A 10933-nucleotide genomic window follows, 5' to 3' on the forward strand; every position below is an offset into this window, starting at 1 on the left:
ATACATATGTATCATGCATTTCATGTAAGTATCCCTCAGAGGTACTAAGATGTTACAGGTTGTATATTCTCTATCCTTGCTTACATTACTGATCGTATTTATGGTTCCTTGCCTTACATACTCAGTACTTTATTCGTACTGACGTCCTTTTATTTGTGGACGCTGCATGTCGTGCTGCAGGTCCTGATAGACAGGCAGGTGCAGCTCCCCCACCACAGTAGACTGTCCAGTTCAGCGGTGATTGGCGAGATCCCTTCTCCGGACTTGCCTTGGTCTTGGTATGCAATTTTTGTTATAGACATTATGGGTATGTCGGGGCCCTGTTCCGGCTATGTTGCAACACTTATGTTCTTTTAGAGGCTCATAGACAGGTGTCGGCTCATGTATAGTTTGGTATGCCTTGTCGGCTAGTTTTTGTTGTATAGTCTTTCATAGTAGCGTGGTAGCTCATACCTTATACGTAGTTTCTTGATTGTCTGGTCATCCCCTGCTATGTATGTTCATGCCGTCATATTTTATTGCTGGTTGTCCATGATCTAGGTCTACCATTTATATTGATCTCGTCAGCCTTAAAAGATAATAATGAAGGTTAGATGAAATGTACGTTGGTGCTCGGCAAGTGTGGTCGGGTGCTAGTCATGGCCCTTCAGTTTGGGTCGTGACAAACTTGGTATCAGAGCAAGTCTGTCCTAGGGGTTGTCTATGAGCCGTGTCTAGTAGAGTCTTGATTATGGATGTGTAGCGCGCCACATTTATAATCAGGAGGCTACATGACATCTAGGGTTGTTACCTTCTTCCTGAATCTAGATCGTGCGTAGAGTTGAGTCGTAAGTGTTCGTCTCTAATATTCACCTTGTTTTTTTTCAGTGATGCCTTCGACTAGGAAGCAAACGATTAGTAGACGGCTTGATACAGCAGCGGGAGAGGGTACCAGTCAGGTGCCCCAAGTCAGAGCAGGACAAAGTGAGGCTCAAAGTGAGATGCCCTCTCATACCTTATCTACTCCATCTCCTCCAGAGGATATTAGAAGGCACCCAGCGCCTCCAGTTCCTCCGTCTGGCACTCCAGACCAGGATATGCAGAGTGCTTTGCAGTTATTGACTAGCTTGGTAGCTGCTCAGGCTCAGAGGCAGAATACAGGTGCTGCTGAGAAACCAGTTAGTACAAGAGTTCGTGATTTTATTAATTTAGACCCTCCAGTGTTTACCGGATCAGACCCCAAGGAGGACCCACAGACTTTTATTGACCAGGTTCATCGTACACTTCGGGTTATGCATGTTAGTGATACAGAGGCAGTAGAGTTGGCTTCTTATCGGCTACGGGATTTAGCGGTTCTCTGGTATGATAGTTGGGAGAGATCCAGGGGTCCGAACCCTCCTCCAGCTGTGTGGAAGGAATTTTCTGAGGCCTTTCTTCGTCACTACTTGCCAGTTGAGATACGACGAGCTAGAGCTGATAAGTTCTTGAACCTTAGACAAGGTAATATGAGTGTGCGAGAGTACAGTATGCAGTTTGATTCTTTGGCAAGGTATGCTCCCCATATGGTGGCCGAGATGAGTGATAGGGTGCATATGTTCGTGAATGGGTTGGGACCACATCTGATAAATGAGTGTACGACAACCTCCTTGGTGGAGGGCATGGATATTTCCCGTATTCAAGCTTATGCCCAGACCCTAGAGGATCGTAAGCACCAGCAGAGGGCAGTTAGGGAGCAGGATAGAGGCCAGCATAAGAGGGCGAGATTTGCAGGGTATTCTGATGACTTCAGAGGCCGCATCAGGCCACAGTTTTCGAGGAGTTCGGCGCCACCTGTAGCTAGTGCTCCTCCACAGTTTCAGAGGCCTCGATATGATCGATCCTATTCTGGTCCAGGTCAGAGTTCGCGGGCATCTGGCTCGCAACATCACAGGGATACTAGTCAGATGAGACCCCCAACACCACATTGTGATCAGTGCGGCAAGGCCCACTTTGGACTGTGTCGTCGAGGTTCTGATGCATGCTATTCGTGCGGGCAGCCTGGCCATATGATGCGGGATTGTCCTAATAGAGGAGGTGATGGTATGGCTCAGCCGACTGGATCTGTGTCTGGTTCTTCCTCATCAGTTCGACCTCCAGCACGGGGTTTTCAGCAGTCGACAGGTCGTGGTAGGGGTAGAGGTGCAGTGCCGAGTTCGAGTGGTGCTCAAAATCGAACCTATGCTCTAGTAGGTCGACAGGATCTCGAGTCGTCTCCAGATGTTGTTACAGGTATTATATCTGTGTTTTCTTATGATGTATATGCGCTGATTGATCCGGGATCTACATTATCATATGTTACACCCTTTGTGGCTAATAAGTTTGGCATTGAACCTGAATTGATAAGTAAACCCCTCGCGGTATCTACTCCGATAGGAGATTCTGTGATTGCTAGAAGGGTATATAGAGGTTGCACTGTGATGATTTGTAGTCGTCAAACCTCGGCAAATTTATTTGAGTTAGAAATGGTTGATTTTGATGTGATAATGGGAATGGACTGGTTGGCCTCATGCTATGCAAATGTTGACTGTCGTACGAAGATGGTTAGGTTCCAATTTCCGGGTGAACCCGTCATTGAATGGAAAGGGAACATTGCTACACCGAAAGGTAGGTTTATTTCCTATCTTAAGGCAAGGAAAATGATCTCAAAAGGTTACATTTATCATCTCGTTCGCGTTAGGGATGCGGAGGCGAAACCGCCTACTTTACAATCAATCCCTGTGGTCAACGAATTCCCAGATGTTTTCCCAGATGAACTCCCAGGCCTTCCTCCTGAAAGGGAGATTGAGTTTAGCATTGATGTGTTGCCTGACACTCAACCGATCTCTATTCCTCCATACAGAATGGCCCCGGCAGAGTTGCAAGAGTTGAAGGTGCAGTTGAAGGACTTGCTAGATAAGGGCTTTATTAGGCCTAGCACTTCACCTTGGGGTGCACCAGTCCTATTCGTGCGGAAGAAAGACGGGTCGTTACGGATGTGTATCGACTATCGACAGTTGAATAAGTCTACTATAAAGAACAAGTATCCACTTCCAAGAATTGATGACCTGTTTGACCAACTCCAGGGTGCCAAGTATTTCTCCAAGATTGATTTACGTTCAGGGTATCATCAGGTAAGGGTTAGGGAGAAAGATATTCCAAAGACGGCCTTCCGGACAAGATATGGGCACTTTGAGTTCTTGGTGATGTCGTTCGGGCTAACAAATGCCCCAGCAGCTTTTATGGATCTCATGAATACTATATTCAGGCCCTATCTTGATGTGTTCGTGATTGTATTCATTGATGACATTCTAGTGTATTCTCGTTCGGAGGCGGAACACGCGGGCCACTTGCGGATAGTATTACAGACGCTTCAGGATCGTAAGTTATATGCTAAGCTCTCCAAATGTGAATTCTGGCTGAACTCAGTAGCATTCCTTGGCCATGTGATATCTGATGAGGGTATTAGTGTCGACACTCAGAAGATCGATGCAGTAAAGAATTGGCCGAGACCTACAACACCATCAGAAGTCCGCAGCTTCCTAGGGCTAGCAGGATATTATAGGCAGTTTGTAGAAGGATTTTCCTCTATATCATCACCATTGACTAAGTTAACACAAAAAGCTACCAAATTCCAGTGGTCTGACACTTGTGAACGTAGTTTTCAGGAGTTGAAGAATCGATTGACATCTGCACCAGTGCTCACTCTTCCTGAAGGAACAGAAGGTTATGTGGTATATTGTGATGCCTCAGGTATAGGTTTGGGGTGCGTATTGATGCAGCGTGGGAATGTGATTGCTTATGCATCAAGACAATTGAAGAAGCATGAAAAGAATTATCCAACCCATGATTTGGAATTGGCTGCAGTAATATATGCTTTGAAGATATGGCGGCACTACTTATACGGCGTCCATGTTGACATCTACACAGATCACAAGAGTTTACAATACATCTTCAAGCAGAAAGAGTTGAATTTGAGGCAGCGTAGGTGGCTTGAATTATTGAAAGACTATGACGTCGAGATATTGTATCATCCCGGTAAAGCCAATGTTGTGGCAGATGCTCTCAGCCGTAAATCAATGGGAAGCTTAGTACATATTGAGGCAGGTAGATGGGGGTTGATTAAAGAGCTTCATCAGCTAGCCAATATGAGAATCAGATTGTTAGACTCTGATGATGGAGGTGTTACTGTACAGAATACATCAGAATCATCTTTGGTAGCCGAGGTAAAAGCACGACAATATGAAGATCCTATCTTAGTACGATTAAGAGAAAGCATTCAACAGTGTAAAAGTATGGCTTTTGGGATCGGAAAAGATGGGGCACTGAGATACCAGAGCCGATTGTGTGTGCCTAATGTGGCAGGGTTGCGAGAGAAGATTATGAATGAGATTCATCAATCCCGATATTCCATCCATCCCGGCTCGACAAAGATGTATCATGATGTCAAGGAGCAGTATTGGTGGGATAATATGAAGAAGTCTATTGCAGAATTTGTAGCCCAGTGTCCCAATTGTCAACAAGTAAAGATAGAACATCAGAAACCCGGTGGATTGCTTCAAAATATAGAGATTCCGACCTGGAAGTGGGAGGTGATTAATATGGACTTCATTATTAGATTACCTCGCTCTTATCATAAGTTTGACTCCATCTGGGTGATAATTGATCGACTTACAAAATGTGCCCATTTTCTGCCAGTAAAGACAACTTACACGGCTGAAGATTATGCGAAGTTGTATATCAAGGAGATTGTTAGGCTTCATGGTGTGCCCATATCTATTATATCAGACCGAGGAGCTCAATTTACGGCTAACTTTTGGAGGTCTTTCCAGAAGGGTTTAGGCACACAGGTAAATCTCAGCACTGCATTTCATCCGCAGACTGACGGACAGGCTGAACGTACCATTCAGACACTGGAAGATATGCTACGAGCATGTGTTCTAGATTTTAAGGGGAATTGGGATGATCATCTTCCACTCATAGAATTCGCCTATAACAATAGCTACCATTCCAGTATTAAAATGGCCCCATATGAGGCACTATACGGGAGGAGATGTAGATCACCAGTTGGATGGTTCGAAGTTGGTGAAACAGAATTATATGGGCCAGATTTGATTCACCAAGCTATTGAGAAGGTGAAAGTGATACAGGAGCGATTGAGGACGGCACAAAGCAGGCAAAAATCTTATTCTGATGTCCGACGTCGTGATCTAGAGTTTGAGGTTGGTGATTGGGTTTTCCTGAGGATCTCACCAATGAAGGGTATTATGCGTTTTGGGAAGAAAGGTAAGCTGAGTCCAAGGTATATCGGGCCGTATAAAATTCTTCGACGGATTGGACAGGTTGCTTATGAGTTAGAATTGCCATCCGAATTGGAATTTGTTCACCCGGTATTCCATGTATCTATGTTGAGAAAATGTATTGGAGACCCTTCTCGAGTCATCCCTATCAAAGATGTACAAGTTACAGAGGACCTATCATATGAAGAAGTGCCAGTGGCGATATTAGATCGGCAAGTCCGCAAGCTGAGAACAAAAGATGTAGCTTCCGTCAAAGTATTGTGGAGGAACAAAAATATGGAAGAAATGACATGGGAAGCAGAAGAGGAGATGAAGTCTAAATACCCTTACTTATTCCAGAATAAAGATAACAAGGATGCTGGTGGAAGACAGAATACATTGGAAGGTGAAACGGCTCTATGAGGTAAGCAATAATTTGAGAATACTCCTCCTTAATACAAAATGGTGATATGTAGATAATGTAAATACGCATAATGCTTTGTGTAGCCTTGTGAAGCCATATGTTGGGATTAATTACTTGCAAGTTTTGCTAGTGACCATTTTATAGGGGAAAATTGATCGGAAATTTCCATTGGAATCCACGATGATTTAAACTCCCCATAAACCCTTACATTCGAGGACGAATGTTCCTAAGGGGGGGAGGGTGTTACAACCCATATCCACATGTGTTAGTTCATGCCATATATTAGTTAACATAAATCCAAGAAGGAATTATCTTTGAGATGATAATAAGTCAATCCTATTGGTCTTAAGTGATACAAGAGTGTATAAGGGTGATTAACCAGTATTAGAAGTTAAACGAATCAAGGATGTTGTAACTCGAATTTTCAGGTAATCTAGCGGTGCTTAATACACTCAAGAGGTCATTTATGAAGGTATTTTAATCATATAATATCCGTATCATAAGTCTTGAAGTCAAACGAGTTATGAAACAAAAGTCGACAAAAGTTGTCGCAACTTAGGTTCATAATTTTACTTAAACATTAGGTCAAATGTTTCTAATCTTTTCTCATAATTTACAAGGAATTACGGGGTGATCTACCAACCAAATTAAAGATCTATGAGTCTAGTTTCCAACGCATTAAACCGTTCATCGATACGATCTCGGAGTAGAGATATATTCGCGTTTTCGCGAGACTGCGCCAAGCACCTCTCTATGGGGCCCACTAAGTCGGTTTAAGATATTTGGACCTATATAGGATGACTCCAACCCGTTTTAAGTCATTTATTTTCACTATTTTCAGACCTTAGAACCCTAGGAACATCCTCTCAAGGTTCTCTCAAGATTCAAGACCCAAAAAAGGGCAAACAACACAAATCAAGTGTCGGGAATTCCGTGGCGCTAGTAAGTCTCTTGTTCTTCTTGTTGTTGCTCATTTTTGTGTCGTTCCAGCTCGTGTGGGAGGTGGTTTTAAAGGGTTTATGTTCTGTAAATACTCCCTCATGTTCTTAATATCAATCCTAGGTGATTTCAGGCCTTCTAAAGTGATTCTAGTGCCGAAAAACACTAATTGATCGCTAGTTTCGCTTTGTTGTTGTTGTGGCAGCATTGGAGGGATATTTCATGGAAATTTAAGGTCAAATTGGAGTTGTTATTTCTGTATAAAGGTAAGGAACCTCTTACTCTATATGTATTTAAGATTATCCAAGTTGCGGCTAAGCCATTGAAGCTAGAACTTGTGAGATATATATCGAAAGGCTTGGTAGTAATGTTATTGTTTTGTGGACTGTTTTGCGTTGTTGTTGGGCTGCGTATTTTACTACTATCTTGTGGAGTTTTGGAGGAGGAAGGGTGTGGAGAAACACCATATATATGTAGGTTTATGGGCTGATAGTTATTCGTAACATTTCCAGGTTGTTTGACACGACTACGGTGGTCGTCGTATGTATGGAGTGATTAGGCTATGTGTGGACTATTTTGGGAGGCTCAATATGTTTATTATTGATGTTGTTTGGGCTGTTTGGTGACTGTTTTGAATGGTGTGAGGTCATATATATAGGGGAGGTGCTGTCCGTTTCATCGTAAAATAGGTTGTGGTCGATACATAATAGTTATGACGCTTAAATGATAACGATAGTATCGTTTCTCTTATTGTAGACTAAGGAGTTTTGACAATTGCATAGCTTGAGATTGGGGCAGTATATACAAGGTATGTGAGGCTATCCCTTTCCTTCTTTTGCACGACTCCAATTGTACATAATGTAATGAACGAGCTTCCAAAGATACTCTACTCTTAGAAGCTAGCAGTACTTACATTGTTTTCCCTCTTATGGAACGATTGATGTTAATGTTGCTTCTCTTATTCTTATGTTATCAATGTTATTGGTACTTCCTGATTCTTATAAGGTTCATAGTGAAGAGTTAGTCCTAATAACGTGTACAGAGGATACCGACCTTACGTCACTCCGAAAGGTTTAGAATGTGATTCCATGAGTCGAGCATGCATTATATATATGTATCTATTTTACTCTACCGAGCCACGCTATAGTTGGCCGGGTACGGCACCTATTGTGCAACCACTGATCAGTTGGGTTTTACCGAGCTCCACGTGGCCGGGTACGATTCTACCGAGCCTATTATGGCCGGGTACGATATGATGATAATGATGCCCACAGAGGCGAATGCTTTAAAGGTTTATGTATTTATACATATGTATCATGCATTTCATGTAAGTAGCCCTCAGAGGTACTAAGATGTTACAGGTTGTATATTCTCTATCCTTGCTTACATTACTGATCGTATTTATGGTTCCTTGCCTTACATACTCAGTACTTTATTCGTACTGACGTCCTTTTATTTGTGGACGCTGCATGTCGTGCTGCAGGTCCTGATAGACAGGCAGGTGCAGCTCCCCCACCACAGTAGACTGTCCAGTTCAGCGGTGATTGGCGAGATCCCTTCTCCGGACTTGCCTTGGTCTTGGTATGCAATTTTTGTTATAGACATTATGGGTATGTCGGGGCCCTGTTCCGGCTATGTTGCAACACTTATGTTCTTTTAGAGGCTCATAGACAGGTGTCGGCTCATGTATAGTTTGGTATGCCTTGTCGGCTAGTTTTTGTTGTATAGTCTTTCATAGTAGCGTGGTAGCTCATACCTTATACGTAGTTTCTTGATTGTCTGGTCATCCCCTGCTATGTATGTTCATGCCGTCATATTTTATTGCTGGTTGTCCATGATCTAGGTCTACCATTTATATTGATCTCGTCAGCCTTAAAAGATAATAATGAAGGTTAGATGAAATGTACGTTGGTGCTCGGCAAGTGTGGTCGGGTGCTAGTCATGGCCCTTCAGTTTGGGTCGTGACACAGATGGCTTAGGGGTGTTAATTTGGTGACCGGCGGCATTGTTGCCGCCGGGTTTCAGGCGAAGGGAACGAGGGCGGCTAGGGTTTGGGGGGGCGTCTCTGAAGGGTCTGAGAGAGACGATGGGGCGAGGGGGGTTTGGTTTGGGGGCGTGGGGTAAGGGATTAGGGTTATATACGGGAGGGGGCGTTTGATCTTGGCCATTAGATCAATCACGATCAACGGCCTGGATCATTTTACTAATAAGAAACAACATCGTTTGGCCATGCTGCGAGACTGGGTCGACCCGGGGTGAAATGGACCGGGTGATGGGGGAAGCCTGGGACCGTTAGATCAAAAGAAACAGATGGTTCAGATTTAATCACCTGAAACGATGTCGTTTGAACCAATGCTGAGGCTGAACTGGACCGTTTGATCTGTTTGATCAACGGTTCAGATTTGAGACGCCTAAACGGCATCGTTTGAGTCCTCTGAGAGATCAGGCATATTGGACCGGGTAAATGGGGTGTTTTGCGCCTAATTTTGGGTCCAAAAAAATGGCCCAGTTCCGAATGTGTTTCTTATTTCACTTGTTTTTCTTTTCTATTATTTTCCTTTTTAATTCCTAATTACCAAAAATTCTAAAATAAGTTGTAAAACCAAAATTAAATTTAAAATATTAATTAAACCTAAATAATAATTGACACACAAGATTAAATACTAATAAAAAAAACAAAATCGCACAATTGGGCAATAAAACGACAAAAATGCAACAAATACATATTTTGTGATTTTCTTTCTTTTAGAAACAAAACATGGTTCAGTTAATTCCTAAGTGCACAATTAAATCCTAAATGTCCATGCAACATATATTTTTGTATTTTTAATTAATTAAAACAAGATAAACATTCACAGACAACAATTATCCAAAGATGTCACGCAAATTCTTAAAACTGTACCTAAAGGACATTTGTTTTATTTTTTTGATTTCTTTTGGAGTAGTTTCCGTGAAGCAAAAATTACGTGCTCACAATAATTAGTTGTTATGTCTATGTTGCAAGATTTATGAAATAAAATTATGCTTGTTAACTATGATTTGTACTTTCCCATTTTACCTATTTAAATAATTTAATAAAATTATCTGTATATTTATTATGTGTGTGTTGTCTTGTCGAACTGAAAAAGCTGACCAGCTGACATAAAGTTATCTTGTCAACATCATGATATTTAACACACAAAGTATAGCACCATTAGATAGTACGTTATGTGTGCATTGTCTTGTCGAACTGAAAAAGCTGACCAGCTAATATAAAGTTGTCTTGTCAACATCATGATATTTAACACGCAAAGTATAGCGCCATTAGATAATACATTATGTGTGCGTTGTCTTGTCGAACTGAAAAAACTGACCAGCTGACATAAAGTTGTCTTGTCAACATCATGATATTTAACACGCAAAGTATAGCGCCATTAGATAGTACGTTATGTGTGCGTTGTCTTGTCGAACAGAAAAAGCTGACCAGCTGACATAAAGTTGTCTTGTCAACATCATGATATTTAACACGCAAAGTATAGCGCCATTAGATAGTACGTTATGTGTGTGTTGTCTCGCCTATAAATAACGGGCTCATTGTAGTTATGTTGTGTGCTCAAAATTTACTAAAAGCAAATATTTTATTAAAAGTAAGGTTTTTTTACTAAAATCAAATATTACACAAATGGCTCAACCTCTTCGTCCACCAAAGTGCAACTGTGGAAAAGCATGCTTGATGCAAAATTGTTGGGACGGTGGTGAAGTTGGACGCCGCTACTGGCACTGTATGAATCAGTTTTACAAGGTTCCCGGCGAACCTATTTGTGATTTTCAGGAATGGGTTGATGAACCATGTTATCATGAATGTTACAGAGAACAACTACAGTTTCTTCATAATATATGTTTAAGACAACATGAACATGAAAAAGAAAGCAATAGAATTATTGCAGACTTGAGGGCGAACCTGAAGGAGGTGGGAGAAGAAAAATAGAAAACACAATGGAATTGTGAAGCACAAAAGGATCGAAAAAAAATATAAACTGGAACTTGCAGAGGTGAAGGCGAAACTGAAAGAGGTAGAAGAAGAAAAAGAACAACTGGAAGAACGATTTAAGTGGTTGGAGCGGAGAATAAATAGCAACCGGGGCTAAGCATTGGCATGTATGTGTTTAGTGTATTTTTCATATTTCATGTATTTTTATTATGTTGGCCTGCCATGTTTGTGTTTGTGATTGTGTTTGTGCTGTAGTAATGTTTTCCTTGTTTGTTGTACTAAATTTTATTTTAATTGAAGTAGAAGTTAAGTTTAAGTGCTTGTGTT

Source organism: Nicotiana sylvestris, chromosome 4 (assembly GCF_000393655.2).
Source record: "Nicotiana sylvestris chromosome 4, ASM39365v2, whole genome shotgun sequence".
Lineage (NCBI taxonomy): Eukaryota > Viridiplantae > Streptophyta > Magnoliopsida > Solanales > Solanaceae > Nicotiana > Nicotiana sylvestris.